Below are 25515 nucleotides of genomic sequence, written 5' to 3'. Positions count from 1 at the left end.
CTAAAGAAATATTTATTCACAAAAACACTGATTCTATGATATTTATTGGACAAATCAAACCACAAAACTGAATATGTTAAATGAACACAACTATGTGAAAATGAAAGAAAAAAAGAGATAAAAGCCTGGAAGGAAATATACAGATTGGTGGGATTCATGCTGGTATTTTTCTGTCCCTTTATACTGTTCTAATACTTTCAACATTTTCAAATATGAGCATGTATTTCACTTTAACATATAATAAAGAAGAAAAATAACTATTTAATATAAACAGTATTCTATATCCTACAGTCTTCATTGTAAAATTTTGCTAGTCTTCCCTTCTTCATTATCACCCTCTGTTAATAATTTGTTTTGTCTCTCCTCTTCTCTACCAGACAACCTCTATCAAGAAAGTAGAAATCATAAGGCACAGACCTATTTTATCCCCATACCAGAGACATCTGCATATACTATACCTGGATATACTCATTTATAATTCAAAGAAAGAATTTTATAAGGTTAACAGACTAAAACAACTATAGTGGTATATTTGGGAAATAGATAGGTAGGTAGATAGTAGACAGATATGACAGGTAGATATGATAGTCACATAGATATAACATTACTTCCACTCCGACCCTGAGGGTGTAGCTGTATAATTAAAGTAAATATACAGTTGAACAAGTATGGTATATAACATCCTGAAAGCCAAATGGTAGGTTGGTTGTTGCATGTCTAAGGTATCATTGTTTGAGTCACTGGTTTACCTTAACATGAAATTCTCTGCTCAGCTTATTTTGAGCAATCTAAGAATATTCACACAATTTGTTTTGCTTGGGGCAAAGCTAAGAATATGCACTTCCTGAAGTCTGCAATCCTCCCCTCCAGTGCATACTTCTCAAACTCACCTCAGTTCACCAGACAGATCCATTCACTCTGCAAAGCACATAGAAATGTTAATGGTTACTGAAGGCAAATGAATGACCTAAAAGAATTCCCAGATTTTAAGGAGGGCTGGGAATTCCAGGGGGAGCTGAGCTCCATCTTTTCGGGGCACACACTAAGGAAGACGGAGATATTTTTCAACAAAGCCCAATCTGCCTGAACCTATTAATTTCCCTGTTGACCAAACAGATCAAGCACAATTCAGGATTATTTCAACAAACCATCTTGGCAGGTAAAAATTTTCTGCAGACTGCAGCTCTTTCTGGCTATTGCAAAATGAATTGTACGAACAATGCTGAGGTAATACTGATATGAATCAAACAATAAAGCAACATTGTGTTTGTGTACCCAGCAGCCCAGCTGTCGCTGGAGACTGAGACAGTTTGAAGAGCCTAAACAGGCTATTCAAAAACATTCTTCATATTTTCCTTTAGCAGACGCAGGTTTTCTGGTACTATTTTTAGCAGCAAAATCTTTTTTGTACCCTACCCTAAAGAGATTCACACATGAAAACCCAATTCATAAAACATAAATAGAAGCATTTCTGGCTGACACGTGGCAGGGGACAAGCCATTCCAAATATCCCTTCTGAGTCCTCTCAGGAACTTTCCTGTAACCCTAGGATGCATGCAAGATAGACTCTCCCACTTTTGAAGAGCTAGGAAAACCAACTCCAAAAAATGGACAGATAATGTCTACGTTTACCTTGCAATGTTACATGAAATCCATGGGGCACAGAAGGATTGTGTAAGCAAAAGTGTTCTCCCACCCCTATTTCCTTAACCACTCACCCTTCCCCCTCCTTAATACTCCCTCACCCTTTTCCCCAAAGGATGCACCCCTGCCAGAGAAGCTTTAGCTAATCAGAGCTCCCCTCACCACCCCCAGCCCCTATGGTCATCCTTGCATCCTCTCTCAGCATCCTGCCCTCCCACTGCAACAAATAATTGTAGAACCATTACAGTGAATATTGTGGTCTTGCCACCCAGCCTCTAGTCCCAGCTTTCTCCTGATAGCATTTCCTTTCCTTCAGTGTTCGCAGTCTTGATGGTCTGTTAATCAAGGTGCCTTGCCCCAGCTAAACAAGGTGGAAGGCTTCTATCCCAAGATGGAGACATTTGGTCTTGGTCTCTCTCTCCAGAGATTCTAAATCTTGAGCAGAAGACCTCAAAGAGATAAAGACAGAACTTATTCATCCTGACAATGGCATCTTGACAGGACCACCCACTAGTTCCTGTAATTTAGAATCCTGGTCCAGTGCTGGGGTTTCTGTGCTTCTACACCTAGCATCCTAGTTTTGTCCTTTCATTTAGTGACTTACCCAAGGGCCTTCCAATAAATTCCTTTTTTTTCTTAAATTAGAATCTGTTGCTTATATCCGAAGAATCCTAAATGATACAAGCTTTTATAAAGCAGTTTCAGATTCATTTCTTTAACTTGGCCGCAGAAAAATCCTTTGAAGTGGGTAGAGAATACTATCAATCACATTTTACAGAAAAAGAAACGAAGGCTTGGATTATTTAATTCCATCATCTGAAGTATAATGTTCAGTACACGATAGAGCATCACGATTTAAACCCAGTTCTTCTGACCCCAACACACACTCTTTCCTCTGCCATGCTGACTCTTGCTTGAGGTAGTACCAAAATTCTGGATCTAACCCTCCCAGGGAAATGTGCTTTTTTATGTCTAATTCCTTCAGAGCCTCCTGAAATTACTACTAACTCAAAAAGCCAGGTCCCATGGAATAAAAGGCTGATAGAGAATCCATGTGTTTTCCTTCTCAGGGGTATTTATTTTCAACAGGAAGTCAAACAAGCATATACTCCCTTAACCACAAAAGGATTAAGACAAATTATATATATATATATATATATATATATATGGAATTCTACATTTCCTATTTTCAAGGATGTTGACCCAAATAATGTTTGTCAGGTATTCTGTAGAGAGCATCCAAGCTCAGCCATTATCTGACTTCAGTCTGGTGGTTAAATTCATATGTAACCCAAAACTGCTACAAGGAGAAAAAAATTAAATACGTTGGAAAATTAATAATAAGCTACTTGGATCACAACAGAAAGGAGAAAAAAAAAAAGATAATTAAATTTCCAAGCTCCAGAAGGGAACTAAATGACCCAGACAATAAAATTCTCCTTTGTGACTGAGATCAACAAGGGACAAATTATTATTGTCCCACCATGCTTGCCAGAGCTGCTTGTAAAATACAGTGAATTGATCACAGAAATAATTCCAGGATCCCTGCCTATCCCAACACACACACACACACACACACACACACACACACACACACACAGATTTCCAGGATGATGGATAGTTTGTGAAAAGAAAACAAGAGGATTTTTATTTTTAAAGGCCTAACTCTAGTTTCAACAATCTGTCTAGAATTACTACCCTTTTTCCAATGAAAAGAGAAACTTCCCTCCCCACCTTTCACCTACACTTCCAGGCTTCAGGCTGTCCCACTGACCACAGGAGAGAAGAGGAGATCAAATAACACAGTACTCAGAGTCAGAAGATCAAACTTGAGACCACATTCCACCATTAACCCCAATATGACTTTGGGCAAACTCTTGTTCCTGAGCACTTGTTTGAGTTCATTTAAAATAGACAAAAATTATACTACATATCCTTCCAGCTCAGGAAGATTTTCAGATGACCAGTGATGCAGATAAGAGATAAAGGTGTACAGGGAATTTTGGTATCATCTGATAGAGACTGGCTAGCCACTCAGACAGATCTGTAAGGCACTTTGCTCAGCCTTACTCAAAACTCTGGACTAAAAAATCTGGCCTGTTAGTATACTAACAGAGGATCTATCTCTCAGCGGTAGCCTCATGTCAACTACTGTGTAATTCCAGAATGCCCTGTTACTATTTTACATTAATATAATGTAAAAAATAAAATGTAAATTATACAAAAATATAACTTACTCTCAAAACATTTCTCTAGGGGCTTCCCTGGTGGCGCAGTGGTTGAGAATCTGCCTGCTAATGCAGGGGACACGGGTTCGAGCCCTGGTCTGGGAAGATCCCACATGCCACGGAGCAACTAGGCCCGTGAGCCACAACTACTGAGCCTGCGCATCTGGAGCCTGTGCTCCGCAACAAGAGAGGCTGCGATAGTGAGAGGCCCGTGCACCGCAATGAAGAGTGGCCCCCGCTTGCCACAACTAGAGAAAGCCCTTGCACAGAAACAAAGACCCAACACAGCAAAAATAAATAAATTAATAAACTCCTTCCCCCAACATCTAAAAAAAAAAAAAAAAACATTTCTCTATGCTTGGTGAGTGCATATATATTGACTTAATATGGGTCTGTATTCAAATGAAGTCATTACACATTAATACATAATTTGTAACAGCTCTGCATTCCCTTACTCTTTCAGTAATAATTCTAATATGTTCCACAAGTATCCTTACCCAAAGATCTCTAAGGATCTCCAAGCGTGCTCATGTGTCCAAGAGCCACTGCTTGTCTGCTGCTTCCTGCCTGAAGAGAACACAGCCCTTAAGATTAAACTTGATACCTACTGAAATTAGCATTTATATTTGCTGGCCCCCAACATTCCTGTGTGTTAGTTTTAATTAGCATCATTGTCACTGACTGTCTGCTGATGAAGCTGGGCTTCCATCCCCCAACGTGGTGGTGTTGCATATATTCTTACATGGCTTTTAGGAGAGAGCGCCACAGATTCCTCAGGCAAAGATGGTTCCATGATGTGTGGTGGAGGAATAATGCTATTAGCTTTCAGCTCAGTAGTCCTAAAGAAAAGCTGCCTTGGGCTTCCCTGGTGGCGCAGTGGTTTAGAGTCCGCCTGACGATGCAGGGGACATGGGTTCGTGCCCCGGTCCGCGAAGATCCCACGTGCTGCGGAGCGGCTGGGGCCGTGAGCCCGTGAGCCATGGCCGCTGAGCCTGCGCGTCCAGAGCCTGTGCTCCGCAATGGGAGAGGCTACAACAGTGAGAGGCCCGCGTACCACAAAAAAAAAAAAAAAAAAAGAGGAGCCAGGCGTAATCTCTTTTCTCTCTAGAAGCTCTTCTCTCATGTAAATTAATAGATGCAAATAAATTCAAGCAAGGGTGATGCTGCCCACTTCACCCTGCAGCATCCAAGCTGCAAGAGTTAATAAGTTAATAGATACTGGAGAAAACTGTTAAAGCAATCCTCTCCACCTACAAAATTTGAGCCCTAGACCTAGCCGATATGCCCTAATACACACGCACGTGCACACACACACACACACACATTCATACAAACTGACACAACTGTATCTATAGAAAGCACTGTTCAAAAGACCATAGTACCAATGAAAATGTACCAAATGGAAATCTAGACTGAAAAATGGGATGAAAAATATACAGATACATTAAATGAGCAAGTGGGCCACATAATGAGCTGTCTGATGGAGCTTTGAAATTTAATGAGCAACTTGAAAAATCATTTAATATCTGGTTGGGAAGGAACTTAAAGATCATTTAGTCCAACCCCTTCATTTTTCTAGCTAGGAAAATGGAGATCCAGACTGATGAAGAGACTTGCCCAAGGTCACACTGCTCCTCTGAGACAAGTTTTGGAGTAAAGTTTTTCCATAATACCCTATCACCTATGATTCCTTCATATGTACTGTTTTCTTGAAAGCTTATTCTTCTTTTACTAATAGGCAAAAGGGAAGGAATCATTTTCATCAAATCAATCAAATCTTATGAATCACAATTTAATTTTTTGACTTAGAATTCACAAGGAAAAAACTCATACAGAAGATTCATTCCCTCCTGCAGCATTAACCTGTTACCTGAAGGCTTCACAAATAATAATGGCAATAATAATAATTATTATGTATTAAATATTTCCCATTCTTCGAGCACAATGCCAGATATTTTATACTTTGTGCCTTTTTTTTTCCTTATCAATCTGCATAGTAAACTCACACTGGAAATGAATTTAAGAACTTATGTAACTTGTCCAAGGTCATGTGAGTACTAAGTGTCAGACTAGGATTCAGGCCTGAGCAGATTGACGGTACTCTGGAGGGAGAAGCAGACTGAAGCCAGTTGTTTAGGGTATTAAACTGTTAAATAACTTTTTTTTTAATATCCTTTGGTCCACTCTGACACCTGTTCTGCTTTATTCACCCATCTCTGGTCTCCATATTTCCTGTCTACCCTTTCCTTTCACCAATCTATATTGTTCACTGCTACCATATTCACCTTCCTGAAGACTAATTTCTCGGTGTCTCACTCTCAATCCACAACCTTCTGTGGCTCTATTTAATAGAGTGTATTTAATACCTTGGTATATAAGACCTCCATAATCTGTCCCAATCTACCTTTCTAACATAAGATTCCACTTCTTCTCTATCAAACCCTTGCTCTTGTCAAACAAGGTAACTTCCTATCCTCAATATACACCTTGCCATTTATCCTTCACTCTTCAACACTTACTGAGTGCCTACTACATGCCTGACATTGTGTTAAGCGTTGAAAATACAAACATGAAAGAGACTCCCCACTTCCTTAAGGAAGTTTAGACTATTATAGACAGACAGACATGCAAACAAGTGCCTAACTAAAGCTGGTCAAAGTACAGTGGGAACCAAGACGAGCTCTGAGTTTTCAGTTTAGAGTTGTGGGGTCTTTTGTTCATTTGCTTTTTTGCCTGACATGCCTCCTACGACCCATACTTCCATCTTCATGTAACTATGACCCATAGAATCAAGTCCAAATGCCACTTCCTTCACGAAGTCTTGCTCATAATCATGGGGATATGTTTGTTCCCCTTTTTGGTGAGTGCCCCCTCCCAAAAACGTAGGGAAAATTCCTAATACATAAACCAAAAATATATTTTTTACTTTTTGTTTTAAAATCTTGAATGTCTACGCTCAGGAAGGCAAGAGAAGCAGAAAATAAATTTGCCAAAATTCTGAGGGTGATTACAAGAGCCCTAGTAATTTCAGGCTATGATTCTTTCTAGCTAACTTTACTGACTTTCCTTTCCTTATATACACTTATCTAGGATTAGGGTCTTTTATTGGCTCACAAACAGAGTGGGAAGGGAGCAAAGATGGTAGAAGATTTCCTAGTATGAAGAGCTAAAAGAGAGAAAAGTACTAAAAAGGATATGTGTGTATTGTGACAGCAAAGCTACCTGAAGTGAAATAAACTGGATTGTAGCAATGAAAGGTACAGGAAAGTGAAGGCACAGGAGGGTAAACTGCCCTGAAATACAGCCAGGGATGTACTGAAAAAATGCAAAACCAAGCAGTTCCCAACACCAGTCACTAGGCATCCCAGCTCTTCAGTCCTTTAGGACTACGTCTAGGGGACAAGATGATTAGGAGGCTGTCTAGTCAGCCAGACAAGACTGCAGTTATCTGAATAGAAGATGTTACGGAAAAACCTGAACGAACTTTTTGGCCAACCCAGTACATTCCAAACTTAGGCTTCTTGAGCTCAGGGGCCTTCTCGAATTCATTTCATGTTCCACAATGTCTAACACACTCCTGGGCACATAGAAGGTCCTCAGAAATATTTGCTGAATGCATGTTAAATAAAAGAACAAACAGGCACTTACGTGGTTGTCAATAGCAAATCTCACTCACTGTCATCAGTAGTTTTCTAGAGCTTTTCTTTGACTGCAGTATTGGTAGTGCTTCTGAGTTCGTCATCATCCCAGTCAATGCTGCAGTAAATCTCTGGACATGTCAAGTTTACAGCACACCCAAGAAAACTGCTCATACCTTTCCTTTATACGGAAAAGGAAGTAAAAGGTATTAATGATGAGGTTTGAAGCAACAAGCCAAGGGATGGAATGTTCCAAAAGTATTCCTGGACTTGTACAACTTACAAGGTTTAGCAGCCACTATAGACTGGGTTCAGTGCTCAGAACACTGACAAGCAATTACTTCCCAAGGGCTCTGAGTGCTAAGAAGGCCACAACAAAACCACTGCGGGCAGCTTTCTGATCTCCGACTCACTCTATATTTACTGGCCCCCACGACTCTCTATCCTAAGCCATTGGCCCCCACGGCTTTCTATCCTAAGCCATGAAAACATTTTGTAAAAGAGAATATGATCTGGGGAATTAACTGGACTCTTCCCTGTGCTCAAATAGTAAATCATGAGACTAGATGGCCTACAGCCTACCGAATTTCCAGCCCTGGTCAGAGGCTGTGATGCAAAGAACAGTAGATTCTGTACATAAAATAACCACCAGACAAAGTAATAGATTTTTAGGACCAGAAAGAGCCCTACAATCATCTAAGGACAGCAGTTTTCAAGCTGTTTTCATCATGGAGTCCTTGTTTCAAATAAAATTGTGCAGACGTTTAGTATAACTGAGTAAGTAAAAGTTATTGCTAGGGAAAGGGTAGGGAAGGCAGTTGAGGCAGAATCTCTAGAGCTTCAGAAAACAGTACTGGAACACAGTCATTCTAATCCACCCCTGATTTTATATATACAAAGCGTCTATGAGAAGAGAAATGGCTTTACCTCCACTTTATAGATGAGGATACTGAAGCACAGTTTAAAATCTTTTGTCAAGATTATTCAGCTAGTGCATCAGAGCCCCTTTAGAAAACAGATGGCACGGCCAAATCTGGATAAGTTAAAGAGGAGTTAATAAAGGGCCGATTTACAAAGGTGTAGGCAGGGTTTCCAAATAAATAAGGGATAGCTCGGTAACCTGGAACTGGTAATTTAGGCCTGAGAAGGGAAGGGGAGAGAACAGTTATATGAACTTGTAAGGAGAGAATCATGTAGCAAAGGCCACCTTAAGAGATGTAATCTATAGTTGAAAGACGCAGCCAGCCCTAGGCAACCCTATGGGAGAAAATGAGAGGAATACATATATCATCCTCATTCTCTTCCTTTTTCCATATCTCCTGCTAGGGCTTCCATTGGCTGAACTAACTAGAAATCAGACAACAGAGGCTCTATCAGTGTATTCCATTTAGATTAGCCTCCTGGAGCAAAGAGTAGGATGGAGAAGAGCAGACAGTGGATCTGAAGGGACAAACTGAAGTTGTCTGCCATAGTTAGCAGGTGCCAGAGACAGAACTATCCAGATACCTAGTGGCAAAATCTATGTTCTTGACCACAGTGGTGTTTCACATTTCAGCATTTTTTTTTAATCCATAAACTCTTCAGTGACAAAACTAGTATTGACTATGATTTCTTCTCTATTACACCACAAACATATGTCTTGTCTCCTATCATTCTATAAATTTATTGAGAACGGTCCCTCCAAATATTCAGCAATATTTCCAACTTCTCAGACAACTTTAATCATGTTCTCTTCATATAAATATAGGGTACTATAGTCATCCTAATGTACTTTATAACATTAAAATGACTTCGTGTTTTAATACTTAACTACTACATTTCAGTTCATATACCTATTGTATGTCAGTTCATCTTCACCATATGAAATGTTTAACATTGTAAAGAATGTTTGGCAAATACATGGGAGCCCACTTGCTCAGCCTAATGGTTATTTTTCTTGCTAAGAACAGACACCAACTTTGGATCCTTCTCAGCATAGTCAACAACTTCCAAATGGTCAGTTAGCACATGAGAGGAAGCCCATATTTATCTACATATTGAAGAAGAAAAAGAGAGAAAAAGTCTGTGAGAACCTAAGAGCATACGCCTGAATGCCCCAACACACTGAATGTCATTTGTAAAGAACCCTGATCTGAAGTAGTCACTTTTACAAGAGGCAAGAAAAAAATAAATATGTGTTGAAACAAAATACCTCTTTGCTCCAGGGAACAAATCTTAGTTAAATCTGAGAATATTCAACATGGGGTAGATAGTTTTAAATTGTTACAAAATGAATATAATTTCACAATGAAAAACATTTCTAAATATCTGTTGGATGGGCAGTTGAACATTCTCTTTGGGTCATACAGGGATATATTCTGCAGACAACCTGTGGGAGGAATGTTTATTCAAGAAGCTATTCTCCCTTCTAGCAAAGAAGAAGAAAGATGTACACAGAGATGAAAGGAAGAGGAGGTGGGAGGGAAGGGACAGAGTATGAACTTTGCTCGGGAAACAAACTGATGCGAAGGTTCTATGAAACACAGAACAGAAATCCTCTCTCTCTTATACCTCACTTTATTAGATCAGGGTGTTTACAAATCCTCCAGTGCCTCTCCATGAAACTTGCTGAGTGAAATACAAACTCTTTACCGGGAACAACAAGATCCCACCTGGTCAACTCACTGGCTCTTTCTCCCATTTAATTCCTTGCCTCTCTCTCCCTTGTCTACCACACTCTAATCCCCCTGGTCTGTGTGCACTTCCTTGAATATTCCCAGCTCTTTTCTACCTCAGGACCCCTGCACGTTCCTCTCTGTCTGGAATGCTGCCACCCATCCTACTTCATGACTAGTTCCCACACATTCTTTAGAAATCAGCTTACATAAAGATTTTCTCTGAAGACTTTATTTAAAGTAGGTCCCGTCTGTTATTCCCTAGCTCTGTTCCTTATGTTTGTTACCTTGGTTTTTCTGAACTTTACAGTTGTATCTACTTTATTTATACCCCAATTTGTCTGCTCTTTGCTTGGCCACTGCACTGGGATATGAGTTCTGTAAGAGCAAAAACTATCTCGATTTTGCTCACAGCTATATCCCCAGAGCCTACTACAGTGACAACCACACAATGAGTATTCTATAAATATTTGAGGAATAAATGAATGGCAACTCTTGAGAAAGCTTTTGTTTCTAGCCTATAAATCTCTTCAATCTTACCTCCAGGTCCTGCAAGTCAAAAGCACATGAAATTCTGTAGAGGTCTGATTTGCAGGTAATAATCACTGAAGCTAATTTGAACACCTGCTTGTTGTGTTTAGACATGCGTGTGTATAATTTGAAACCTCACAAAATCCCAATGGATTATTATCAGCCCCATATTACAGATGAATAAAATGAGGATTTGATGGATTTAGCTATTCAAATGGAGAAAAGTCTTAAAATGGCAAGTTCTGGAAATGTCATGATAGGTGATTTTCAAATAACTTTTTCAACATTCCAAGAAACCAAGGTGACCCAGATATGCTCTCTGGGGATTGTTGCTGAGAAACAGCCATGATAGCATAGAAAGAAAGTGGGCAGAGTCAAGGACACTAGAATTAGACCCCTTCTCTTCTATTCACTACTTGTATGACAGTAATCTCTTCTCTCTCTTACCTGACCTCAGATTCTTCATTTGTCCAAGGAGGAGTTGGGACTAGATGTGCAACTTAGTGATATAATGTAACTTAGAGACCTGCCACCATGGTTAAGAAATGGCCCCATAAAACAAATATGTTCTGGTCAACACTTGTTATTGCTTATCTTTTTGACGGTAGCCATTCTGACTGGTGTGAGGTAGTATCTCATTGTGGTTTTGATTTGCATTTGCCTCATGACTCGTGGTACTGGGCATCTTTTCTTGTGTCTGTTTGGCCATCTGTATATCTTCTTTGGAAAAATGCCTATTCAGGTCCTCTGCCCATATTTTAATCAGGTTGTTTGGTTTTTTTTGATATTAAGATGAATAGGTTCTTTATATATTTTGAATATTAACCCTTTATCTGACATATCCCTTTGGCAAATATCTTCTCCCATTCAGTAAGCTGCCTTTTCATTTTGTTGAGGGTTTCCTTTGCTGTGCAAAACTTTTAAGTTTGATTAGGTTCCATTTATTCATTTTTGCTTCTGTTTCCCTTGCCTGAGGAGACAGATCCAAAAAATATTGGTAAAACCAACGTCAAAGAGCATACTGCTTATATTTTCTACAAGTTTTATGGTTTCAAGCCTTACATTTAGATTTTGTAATAACTTTGTATGGAGTAGAATCTATAAAAATATCAACTTGCTATGTTGTATACCTGAAACTGATACAATATTGTGAGTCCACTATTCTTTAATAAAAACAGAAAAAATTTTAAAAATATGTTCCAGCATATTGATTGCCAGGAGCCGTGCTTTCTGAAAACTGTTCCTTGATAGGTAATAAGAGATCACAATATTGCGTTTTGAGTGTAGGGAATTTAAAATTAATGCTGACAGGCAAGAGGAGTTACTAGCTGGGATTAAAGTGGTGGTAGTAGAGTTGAGAATGGAAAGATTCAGGAATATGTTTGAGTCAACAGAGAACTGAGTGAAAAGAACTGAATTTAAATTCAATTTAAATAAACAAGAGAGATGTTTGTTTTGTATCTCAAACCTTAATTAGAAAAAATGTAATATAACATCATCAAAAATAAAGTTAACATACTGAAAAAATTAATGCCAGCATGTTTCCACGTTCAACAGAAAGCTGTGGATATTTGGGGAAGGATATGGGAACGAGAGATTTCTCACCCATAAAATGAAGTAGTTGAAGCAGATACTCCTTTAGACCTTCTCAGGACCTCAGTAATTCTCTGATTCTGAATTTCATAAGCGCTTACTGAGAATTTCACATGGACTTCATCCCATCATGGGCAGAACAAGTCATACAAAATAAGAAAACGTCATCCCTGCCCTCAAAGGGATTCTAATCTAACACTATAGATCAAATTGATAAAAACAAAATAGGTAATTCCAATTTCAATTCATCCCTATTTTATTATACCAATCAAAACATACTTATTAGAAGCCTGATTTTTTGCCATAAAATGGCAATTTTTTGGATTTTTAAGACATTATATGTAGTAATATCTTGGGGTAAAAAAATAAAAGTACATGATTGTTTTTATTATGTTGACCAGATAACATGAACTTAAAACATTTTAATAGGAACTGGTTTAGAATGCAATTGGAAAGTTACTTTTGCAGGAAATAGAAGTCTCTGATGATGGACATAATGACAACAATGGAAAAGAAAAGAAATGACAGGTGTAGGAGAGTGAGAAAATGGATACAAACGTTATTAGGATTAAAATGTCAAACATTACCTAAACCCAAAGGACCGTCACAATAGTGATGCTGAATGGGGATAAGTATTAAATATGAGGGAAAACTGAAAGATAAATTTCCTCCAAATATATAATATACATAGTAAGATGGACAGCAGCATCAATAATTGCTAGGAGGCAGATTATCCTCAGAAATTTCCCTTTTCATGAACTAGTGCTTATAAAATCTGAAAACTCTGCTGGAATTATCCCTTCATAAATACGTTTCTCTCTGTTAACAGGCTGCTAGCAAAATCAAGATTTTGAAAAATAGTTGAATTAATGAAGACAAAGATAAATATTAACATTTAAAATATTCCCAGGATCTTAATGTAAATATAATGCATATTTAAATCAGACTCTTAAAAGATCAAATAGATGAACTGGGTTAATTAGAATCTAACTTCTAAAATGAGGGAAGAAAAACCTAATCCATTATCATCATATGACATGAATTCTCATATCATGAGTAAAAAGTAATCTTCTTTTGAGAAGAATTTCCCAGGTATTTTAATTTTTATAAAAAACATTTTACTCACATGGAAAAAATATAAGATGTCAACAAAGTAGAGGTAACTTAAAACTGTATGTGTAAAGGAAAGAAACAAATGCATGAAAAATTATTCATGCATTCATTCATTCAAAAAATATTGCTTGAGCATTTCTATGTGTCGGTACTGTGTTCAGTGATGATATAAAATACAAAATATATACCTCATGGATTTCAAGATCCCAAGGAACTTACACTGAGGACTAGGGGTATGGCAAATAAATGTACAAATAAACATTAAGAGGCAATCGAACTGTATCCCATAATAATAATACAGACAGTCAAGTTTATAGGAGATCTGAGTTAGTGATCAGTTTAGGTGATTGGAGATGGCCACCAAATTAAGTAGCAAATGGGGTCAATATTGAAGGATAGGTGACTTTTCAGAGGTTTGGGGAAGGACAGAAGTAATAAAGTTGTTAACATGAGAAACTGACACAAGAGACAGAGAAGGTATATAAGAGTCAGGAGTTGGAAAGCTTTGATTGCTACAGTAAATATTTTATGCTTCAATTTATGGGCAATGGTGCACCAATGTCATTGTTTCCAGCATATACATGGCATAAAATCATAGATTCATAAATCTTTTGGAGGTTGGTAGGGAGCAGGGGATGGGATGGGAAGTGTTGAAAAGAATAACACAGGATGCCATTCCCTCCTTCCTTGTCTATGGCAGAATTCCATAATTAACCACTGGACTCTGTCCCATTTATTCTGCATGACTCCAAAATACTATCTCAACACAATATTCCAAGAAGCCATTGCCGATCTCACCAAGTTAAATGTGAAGTTCGAATCTTCATCCAGTATTTTGTTGTTTTTATTTACTCTCCCACATCTCATATTCAACCATTTGACCTGAACAATTTATCAAACCAGACTAGGTGCTAGTGAAGAAGAAAACAGACCCAAACTAAAATCAATACTGAGTTTAGGAAAGTTAGAAGGAAAGAGTAATTTATATTCACTGAGATAGCATCAGCTTTGGGAGTAAATAATCTTTATGCTCTTCTATATAATGTTGTCGTTTGGAGTACATAGTATCTGAATTATGGTGATAGTGGTGGGCCTAGAAAGAGAAGCAGAGATGAGATTAATCACAGACCTGTCTCCAAAGTACTAACTGGATTTCTGTTATTCACTTTCATGTGCCGTATGATCCAGGCATCTTAAAATTTTCCCTGAACATGCCATGCTTCCTCATGCCTTTATATGGATTATTCCCCTCATCTGAACATCTCCTCTGCTTTCTTCACTCTTTGGTGAACTGCCTGCCCATCAAACCTAAACCAATATCATATCTTCCAGGAAGCTTTATTCAACAGTCACTCCTTGCTGCTTCCACGATATTTGAAACCTCTATTTTAGCACTTATCAACTACGTTTATTCACTTGTCTTCTTGTTCTTCAGGTCTAAAGTGATCTTTATCTTCATACTGCTATACTCAACAGAGTGCCCGCCACCTAGCATGGTGTTCAAAAGTATGACTTGATTGAATAAATAAATGCTTAAGTTGAACAGAGTATATGATATAGGGTTTTCACCACATTTGTTTTTTCACGTTTCCTAATGCTCATGTTATAAGCTTAAACATAAAGAGTTTAAAGACATCACTTGGTGGGGCTTCTAAAATAGTGTGGTGGCTATAAGGAACCCAGATCAAAATGTCAGATTTCTTGCGACTGATACACAAAACAAGTAATACTGAGAATTGATGTATGAGTTTCTGTACTTGAAAAGAACTATGTTTAGCTTGGAAGATTAGTGTCCCCCTTGAAACACAAGTCTCAAGCACATCTTTTTTAAAAAATTTTATTTATTTTACTTATTTATTTTTGGCTGCACGCGGGCTTTCACTAGTTGCAGCTAGCGGGAGCTATTCTTCATTGTGGTGTGCAGGCTTCTCATTGCGGTGGCTTCTCTTGTTGCGGAACATGGGCTCTAGGTGCACGGGCTTCAGTAGTTGTGGCACATGGGCTCAATAGTTGTGGCACGCAGGCTCTAGAGCACAGGCTCAGTAGTTGTGGTGCATGGGCTTAATTGCTCCACTGCATGTGGGATCTTCCTGGACCAGGGCTCGAACCCATGTCCCCTGTGCTGGCAGGTGGATTCTTAACCACTGCGCCACCAGGGAAGCCCTCAAACACATCTTTTTAAAGAACCTATTTGTCTAGATGTTTACTGGTTTGTGAATTGTTTGCACTTTCTGTATCTTTTTGGCCATATCATCCCAGGGTCGTTCAACATTATGATGAGCAGAGATAAACAGTTCTAGAATATTGCCTCTGAACTCATGAGACATCACTGTACTGGGCCTGTACTCGTGAAGGCTGGTGACAGTAAGGGAAAACTGCAAGCCACAGTGAAGGTTAAATAGAAAGTCTCAAGTTCCACTTCAAATAATTTCAACATCCTTCAGCTTGGCAGTCATTCCTGACACACTTAATGAGAACCTACCATGATGCAGTATGTTGTTGAATTTTATTATTCACAATTATGTGAGAGGGTTACAGCATCATCTCTATTTTAAAGGTGAGGGAATTCCCTGGCAGTCCAGTGGTTAGGACTCTGTGCTTCCACTGCAGGGGGCACGGATTCGATCCCTGGTGGGGGAACTAAGAACCCACATGCCATGCGGCCTGGCCAAAAATAAATAAATAAATAACTAAAATAAAGATGACCAAATTGATATTCAATAAGCTAAGGCTATTGTTGCTCAAGATTTTCAATCAGAAAATCGTGGAACCTAGACTTGAACCCAACATCATAAGAAACTACCAGCTAGAACGACTATTTTCTAGGGAATTATTATTGCTAGATAGCATTACTGTTATTACCACCAGATTCAAAGGTCTGTTTCTTTGCTGATTGGGCTCCCATGTACCCAATCAACAAACAATGAAAACTGTAATAATCCTAGAAAAAATTAGGACAAAGCCTCTTTCCTAATGCCCAATGAGAAAACTACAGAGTACTAATAAATGTGAAAAAGGACACAAGCAAATTAATGTTCAAATAAGATTTTTGGTTTTCAAATAAGCAAAAATTTAAGATTGATATTTAGTGTTAGAGAAGTTATAAAAGGAAATATACTCTTACATTTTTAGTGTGAATAAATGGTTCCAACATTTTTAGAGGATGATTTGACAGTACTCATCAAACTTTAAATGGGTAGACTCTTTGACTAACCCATTCCAGTCTTCAGAATCTTTCCTACAGAAATGTTGGCACATCTGTATGTCTTCTTTGGTGAAATGTCTGTTCACTGCAGCACTATTTACAGTAGCCAGGACATGGAAGCAACCTAAATGTCCATCGACAGATGAATGGATAAAGAAGATGTGGTACATACACACAGTGGAATATTACTCAGCCATAAAAAGAAATGAAACTGAGTTATTTGTAATGAGGTAGATGGACCTAGAGTCTGTCATACAGAGTGAAGTCAGAAAAAGAAAATCAAATACTGTATGCTAATGCATATATATGGAATCTGAAAAAAAAAAAGGTACTGATGAACCTAGTGGCAGGGAAGGAATAAAGATGCAGACACAGAGAATGGAGCTGAGGACACAGGGTGGGGGAGGGGAAAGGTGGGGCGAAGTGAGAGTAGCATCAACATATACATACACTACCGAATGTAAAATAGATAGCTAGTGGGAAGCAGCAGCATAGCACAGGGAGATAAGCTCCGTGCTCTGCAACGACCTAAAGGGGTGGGATAGGGAGGGTGGGAGAGAGGCTCAAGAGGGAGGGGATATGGGGATATACGTACGCATATGGCTGATTCACTTTGTTGTACAACAGAAACTAAGACAGCATTGTGAAGCAATTATACTCCAATAAAGATGTATAAAAAAAATTGTTTGCACACATTCCCAAAGGCTTACATGCAAGAATGTTTGCTGGAGCACTATATATAATAATGAGAAAACAGAAATAACCAAAACACTCATCAGTAGAAGACTTGTGAAAGACATCATGGTGCCTTCATATTATGGAATATTACGGAGCTGTTTGAAATATGAGGTGGATGTGTGTCACTAACATAGAATGAAGAAAATAATATTAGTGAGAGAAAAAGCTGTAGAACAAATGCTTAATATGGCATAACTCACATGCACCTAAATACACACACTCACACTCACGCACACACACTCACATGCCTGCATGCACAAACTAAAAGAACACACATCAAAATGTTTAATGGTAGATGTCTCTGGGAAACTAAATTGGCATTAAATTGGAATAGATGAGGAAAAAAACCTTGTACTTTTAATATACAGTTTTTGTGTTTTTGTATTTTTAACCATTAACAGGTATGACTTGTGCAAAAAAAATTTTTGTAATTAAAAGTTTTAGAAGCATAAAAGCAATTCCTCCTTATCTTTGCTTCCCAGTTGACATCACACATTGCCATCTATCATCTGACTTCAACCTTCCAACCACCCTGCAGTGAAGGTATTAGCCCTCTTTTATGGATGAATATAAACCCAGAAAGAATGGTGATTTGCCCAGGGTCACAGGTTTCTGTTAGAAATCTCCAGTAGTCTGCCTGAAGTTGTGGTTCTGAACCTACTTCTATAAACCTACAAGGCAACCCAGCCCTCTCAGAGGTGGCCTGTGTAGTCAAAATGGTAGGATCTTAATTAGTAACAGCTGCTGCAGGATCCCAACCAGCAAGACAGCCTGCAAAAGCCAGTCCGCACAAGCCAACTGAGGGAAAATCATGCCTTTCTAGTCAAGTACCCAACCCATAGCAAGAGCACTGTCAGTTACGCCTACTTTCAGTTCTAAAGACAATGAAATAGATGTTCCATCAACCTTGCCCCCCGCCCAAAAAAAGTTCTCAAAGAAAATAATATCCTTTTAAAATTAATAACTCCAAAAAACTGATTAAGCTGATGTTCTATGGGCAACTAAGACAGTCTTCCCTCCCTCCCTCCCTCCCTCCTTCCCTCCTTCCCTCCTTCCCTCCTTCCTTCCTTCCTTCCTTTCACGGGGAGCCTTAAAATGGCACCAATGCTCCGGGCAGAATTAGTTTTTACAGAGGATAAGGTTCTACTTTTGCTGCCTCTGTTTCTGTCTGTGCAGTTGAGTGAGTGAATCCATGCCTCAAAATATCAAATTCCAGCCCCGTCACATACTGGTATGACTTGATAAGACTCATCCTTTACTTTTCCTCAGTTTCCTCATCTGTTAAATGAGGAGAACAACAGCCCACGTCAGGGGGTGTTGTGAGGAGTAGGTGAGAGAGGCCACGACGCTTTTACAGCACAGGGACACATCACATGCCAACTCAACAAGTGTGTTAATAGCTCTTAATAGTATTAATGAAAGTATTATACTGCTAACATAGAGTAGCTACCATTGTCATTATTGTATTCTAATGTGCCCAAATGCTTTTAAACATTTGGAGATACTCTGCCTATTTATTAAAATTTTCCCTGACTTCATTGTAATGTGGGTCTCTTTAATTCAACAGATATCTCCCCTATACTTAAGTATACTTAAGTATTCTTAAGAATCAGGTCCTGACTTTCAGCAAGGAGATTCTGGATTAGGGAAACTAAACACTCTATTTTTTTTTAACTTCAAGACTCTAAAATGATGCATAATATTTATAAAATCTTTGGCATATGCGTTATTGGACTCCAAAACCTGCCTTTGGAATTGCTAACTTCCTTCCAAAGGAAGGCACCTCAAACTCAGTATGTCCAAAAGAGATTCACCATCTTCCTTCTCCAACATTACCTTTCCCCCAGTTTCCTCTTCTAGCCAATGGCATAAATGTGTTCCCAATAATCCAGACTTGAACCTGAAATTATAATTGACGCTTCCCCCATCAGTCCCAAGAAGTCACATGCACAATCTTGTAAATTCTGTTACTGGATATTTCTCTCATCTACCCTATCACCTCTCCATTCCTATCCCACTACTTTACTTCAGAAATTCAATGCTTTTTGTCTGAACTATTGCCATAGCTTTTTTCCCATTCTCCCCAACTCTACATTCCTTGTGCACTGCATTTTATTTCACTGTCCAGTTGCTCTTTTGGAAGCATGAAAGTTATAATGCCCCTCTCCTGTTCAAAACCAGCCTCCTACTCCCCCTTGCCAACTGTCTTCCAAATTCAGGTCCTAAACTTACATTCTAGTTTATACCCTTTCCTAGAACTATTCTTCAGACAAAGAATATAATGTCCCACAAACTTAGGAATGGTTCTGTACCTCTGGATCTTTGTTATAATTCCCTCAGCCTGGAACTATCCTTCCATGTCCATTCTCCAAAACCTACCAAACACTCATGGTCTAGCCTAGTGCCACCCTGACCCCCAAAGCCAGCGGTAAACTCTCCTTATTCTAACCTCCCAGAAAACTTGCCTGAATTTTTTCAACAAATATTGCTTTCATCGTATTATAACTATTTAAATATGTTTTTCTCCTATATGAGAACACAAGATCCTATAAGGCACATCCATGAATGTTTCATTTTGGTATCCCCATGCTATCTACAACAGTGGGTACTCAACAAATAGAGCACTTCAATTTTTGAACGGCTTAAACTGGGAATACTAGCTACAGTATGACCTCTCCCAATATTACGTTCTTTGCTTTACAGATTCAGGGACATTAGCATCACTTTTGGATGAATCACTTCTGTGTTTCTCAATCATTCTTAACCTAAACCCTCTTTTGATACATGCAAATCTGATATGTCACATGCAATATGACATTCCTTTACTCAACACTCACTCTAGTATTCCAACACCTATCAATATCTAAGAACAGAACATGTGGTTAAGCTTTGCTTTCTATAGCTTGTATTATGTATGACACAATAACTTAGTTTTCTCTCTCAATTATGAAAATATTGTTTTCACTCCTTTCTGAATGTCCCTTAGGTTTAAAAATCGCTATTACAGTCAGTTTTCATATACAAATATTGAACATTAATGATGATTCTTGCCTTGGCCTTGGATGGTCATAGGCCTATACATTCTCACTTAGTACTTGCAGAAATGTGCTCTCACTCTATTGATTTGGCCTGGTATACATTTCTGACTTTTATTTCCCTTTCATAACAGTGCAACAACTGCAGAATTTAATCACACTGATGACTAGAGACCCTTTGTGGATTTTATGAATTAGTGATAAAGTGGAACAAATCTGTAAAATAAAGGAAATTGCCTCATCAAATTTATTCATTTATTTTGACAAGAGCAATTTTGTTTTAATTACTTATGATAGCATCTCAGTAAATGTGCTGTAGCATGTTTTCCCAAATTAATTAGGCCCCCTTTTCCCACCAAGGCCTTCTGCTTAGACAAGAAAAAGAAAAGGGAGGGAAAACCCACAAATTTAGTCATTTTTAGGACTTCAGGAGAATATATGAAAATTTTTCAAAAGACAGTCTCTGTTCCTTTTGAATATATATTCTATAAGCTCATTTGGAGAGAAAATTAGGTATTGTTTTTATAAGATAAATTTGGATATGAATTGAATTTGGAGCTGAATTTGCTTTTCTATTTGAAAAGTGTTTTGAAATGTGCTCTAAGAGGAAACAGTTTCAACTAAAACGTCTTTACTAATTCACAGAATTTCAGGACTAAAAGCAATTGAAAAATTGTCTAATCTGATATATTAATAGATGCAATATTTTGTGTTTTACACCCATGTATCTCCTTATGGAAGAAATGAATCCCACCACAGTTGAAATGAAGACTTTTGGTTCTGTTAAGAACATCTAATTTTCTTGGCTGGCTCCATATTAATACATTGGAGGAAGTGTAACATATCAGTTAAGAGAAAGGACGCTGAAGGCCAACTAACTGGGATCATATCCCATTTTCACCATCTCCCAGCCATATGACCTCGAACAAGTTCTGAACATCTGCCTATGATGTTTTTAAAATGCAGATAATAATAATATATTCCTCATTATATTGTTCTGAGACTAAGATGACATAAGGCGCATAGAGTGCTTTACACAGTGCCTGGCATATGACAAGCATTAATATACGTAAACTATTTTTAGGAAGTTGATAACCACACACTGTTGCCTTAAGGAGCAGCTTGATCCAAGCATAGAACTTAGCATATAATTTCTACTAACATGGATCCACTCACTGAGTCGGAGCAAATTAATGAAGTCTCTCAGTACCCTTATTTCTCACCCCTCAAAATGGGGTTTAGTGGCTAACCAAGAATAAAAACCTACACTAGATGAATTTAGGTCCATCATAAGTATCCAGGACTCTATCTTACAGCACTTAATTGCAATATCCATTATGTTTATTTTATGCATAGAATAAAATACATCTTCCTAGCTGGGGAATCATAGCATTCTTTTAACTCATTAAAGCCGTTCTCTGACCTTGGAAAAAGATGTTTACATGACCGAGTTTTGTGTTTTAACACAGTGGCACTCATTCAAATCCACTGCAAATTTTTTTTTAAGTAGCACCTTAGCAAACTCAATTAAGATTCATGGCTAAAGTTCCACACTCTAATGTTACTTTTCCATCATACTCTTGGAGCAAACAGAAGACAACCATATTATGGGTTGACCACAGGCACCAATTACATACACATGATAAACTGCCTGGCATCAAGTTGTATTGTGAAAACACCTTCCTGTTTACATAAAGTATTATATAATGATACTTAACACTCTCTTTTATTTCTCTTTAAGGCAAAAAAACTCCCATTTTGTTCACAAGTGGTAATGGCTTCTGGATAACTGAAAGCTGATTCTGCAAGTGGATAATCCGTTTGTCTTAACTCTCATTTTCAGTGCTGCCTAAGAAACATATTCAAGGAAATTATGTATCTGTTTCTGACAAACTAAAAAAAAAAGGAATTGGTTTTACATTTTAAAAGTAAGATTTAAAAACCTGAGCAAACTCAAATAACCAACACTTTATTTCAGTCACTGATTTAGCACTTATTTTGACTGAATTGATGTTTTTGATTTTTTCTTCTCCCCCTTCCCCACCATAAATAATTTTGATCCACATATTCCCTTCAATTATTTTATGTTATAGACCTTGCTTACTGTCTTTGTCTGATTTTACGCCTACTTACAGCCCAAAGAAAAATATACATGATTTGGGGATTCCACAATCAATATACTTGCTCTGCAGGGAGCCCAGTGCAGGGTATTCAGGGAGAGAAATATAAAAGACATGGTCCCTGCTCTCAAAAAGGATTATCCACCATGCTACGATCCCTTCTCCCCCATGCATTAGACAATATGATTTGTATAAGGCTACATGAAACAAATTTCTCCATTTTTTCTGCCTGGTAATCTACATTCTCATCTTTTGTAATACATAAATGAGAAAACAATATTCTGTACACACATTTGAATTAGCTTTTTTATTTTCTTCAAATGCAGTGTCGTAATTATACAGCAACAGGTGCTAAATTTACAGTAGTACAACTATGTTAGATTTTGCATTCTTATATAGCTATGACACATACCTTCTTACAGCAGCCAGAGCCAGCCATCTAAATTTACGAAGAGGTGGACACAAAGTAGCCCAACAGATTATATACAACTCAGAAATGGGGAGAGCTCATCCAGGTTTCTATCCTGACTTTCTACTACCAAGTTAGAAAAGCTCTTATTTGGATTTATATGGGGAACAAGAAAACAAAAAAAAAGCAAAACAATATACACTACCACCAATACAAGAACATATATACTAGAATATGCACAAGTACCCAGGATATTTTATGTCACTCTAAAAATTGTAGTTTATAGTTGAGTAAGTCACTAGATAATTTTGGATCTGTTTTTTCCCCACACTGGGTGTCTATGTTATGTTGAATCTCTTCTGCTCCAACAAACTGAGTGTAACGCATGAAAGAAGCATCTTGATCGTTATTATTATTAGTGCTTTATTATACAATTCTAGGAATATACTAAAATCATGATTCAGACTCAATTAATTTAAAATGTTTGACATGACCAAGGATTAGACTAAAGCTTAACTTGTCACAATGAAGAAAGTGTTTGTAATCTAAACTGCAGAAAATATGTTTAACCCACTGAAGACAAGACTTTTAATGACTCCGTCAATTGTTTGCAAACAGGAATTTCTAATTACAAAGAAATCTTAACTAATTCACTATAACAGGCCCTCCAGGCAGGCGGACGGACTCTCAACCACTGTGCCACCAGGGAAGCCCCGGGACTTAAAGGGATAACATTGCATTTATTTTTAGCACAATCCAGATATTTTGCTGGAATCTCAGCCCAGTTACTCTGAGTACACAGCCTAAAAAGCAATTGTAGTACTAAAAAAATAATAAAATGACATTTGGGGCAAATCGGTTTTATAATAGCTTTAACCAATATTTAAGTATTTGACAGTGGATGCTAACCAAATCACAGGGTGCAAAGATCATCTGTTGACAATGTGGTTTCAGCATAACCCAATGCCTTATCAGCTCTGCTCCCGTGAGGATATTTCCCTTCCCATGACTAGCATGCACATCAGTAATCAACTGTGTCGCTCTTTTCCATCAAGCTCAGACCATAGCCTTGGAATCTTTCTACAGACATCTACTGAAGAAGAAATGAATGGAGTTAGTCCAAGATATGAATCTTGTTACTCCAGCCTTAGATTAAACAATGATAACCCTTTCTGAATTGCTGATAAACTTTCATACAGAGACTCAGTTAACTCTTCGTTCTAAACTGGGTGCATGAGTATTGAAATGGTTAGAGGGGTTACAGGAGTAGGTCTAACTAAGCATTCTCGATGTGTATTTACCATTCAAAGTTATTGTTTACAGAACAGAGATCCAAACTCTCCCATCTCAGACTTCTCAAATGCACCATGGAATACTTCAGACACACACAGCAAGTGTCAAAGCACAGAGCTTTTTGCTACTTTATTCTCAATCTATGAATGGGTGTACCCCTCATAGCCAGGAAAAAAAAATTATAAGAAAAAAATAAAGAGCATGTAAGTCATATATAAGTGTAATATCTGGCTTGCATAAAAACTACTTCCAGCTCAAACTTCCAGTCCTGTGGAGGAAATGCCTTTCTAATCAGCTCACCTCTGGGCTCCAGGTAGCAGAGACCATTTTAACATTTTTCACCTGGGAATGCCCTTAAGCACTCAAAGTGTGTTCCAGAGGTCAGTAGCATCAGTATCACCTGGGAGCTTGTTAGAAAAGCAAAATCACTGCCCCTGTTGAGACTAACTGAATCAAATTCTGCATATTAACAGGCTATCCAACAAATGTGCATTCACATTAAAGTTTTAGAAGCACTTATCTAGACTCTTAGAAGCCCAGACACAAGAGAGATGTTACAGAATTTTCATACAAATTTTCAAAAATTCTCTTTTCTAGATTCTATAAACAGTATGGACCGAATTCTGTTCTGTGGAACAAAAATCCATTGAGATTCTCTGAAAAGAAATAAAAGAGATGGCGGGGGAGTGGCAGGGGGATTATGTTTAAACATATCAAAGTCCACACATCAACCTTTTGGAAATTCACCATACACATTATCATATTGTAGGCTCTAACAAGTACCATCACAAAAAAACTAGTTTCACTTTAACTCCATCTTTCAAAAATGACCCCTTTTTTCAACTAATAACTATTAACTGCTTATGAGACCCTTTGGGAAAACCACTAGAGACCAGTTTCTGGCAGGCCACAAAAGTATGCAGCACATGAAAGCCTCCTACTACTTCATCTTTAGGATCCATATTATTCAAAGATGAAGGTATAGTGAAGTCCTTTTGGTATATCTGAAAATTGAAAAACTAAAAGAAAAATGAAAATCTTGGCTAGGGCCCCAGAACAACCTATATCAAAGTGAGTTTTTGCTATGTAAGACTGTATTCACAAGCTCCTGTATATCTGCCTGGAGTCAAAGTACAGATAAAGATAAAGATCTAGAGCTGGAAACTGACCCATGTCAAAAAAGCAGAACATCCTAAAATAATAATAAAAGATAATAAAAGATTCTGACGCTCTCAGCCTCATGCTTTAGAGTTGGTTCCTAGAGTGATCTTACTGATCAAGATGATTCACAAATACTAAGAAGATTTCTGTCCT

This window comes from Orcinus orca, chromosome 8 (genome assembly GCF_937001465.1).
Source record: "Orcinus orca chromosome 8, mOrcOrc1.1, whole genome shotgun sequence".
Classification (NCBI taxonomy): domain Eukaryota; kingdom Metazoa; phylum Chordata; class Mammalia; order Artiodactyla; family Delphinidae; genus Orcinus; species Orcinus orca.
Note: the sequence above shows the minus strand (reverse complement) of the source record.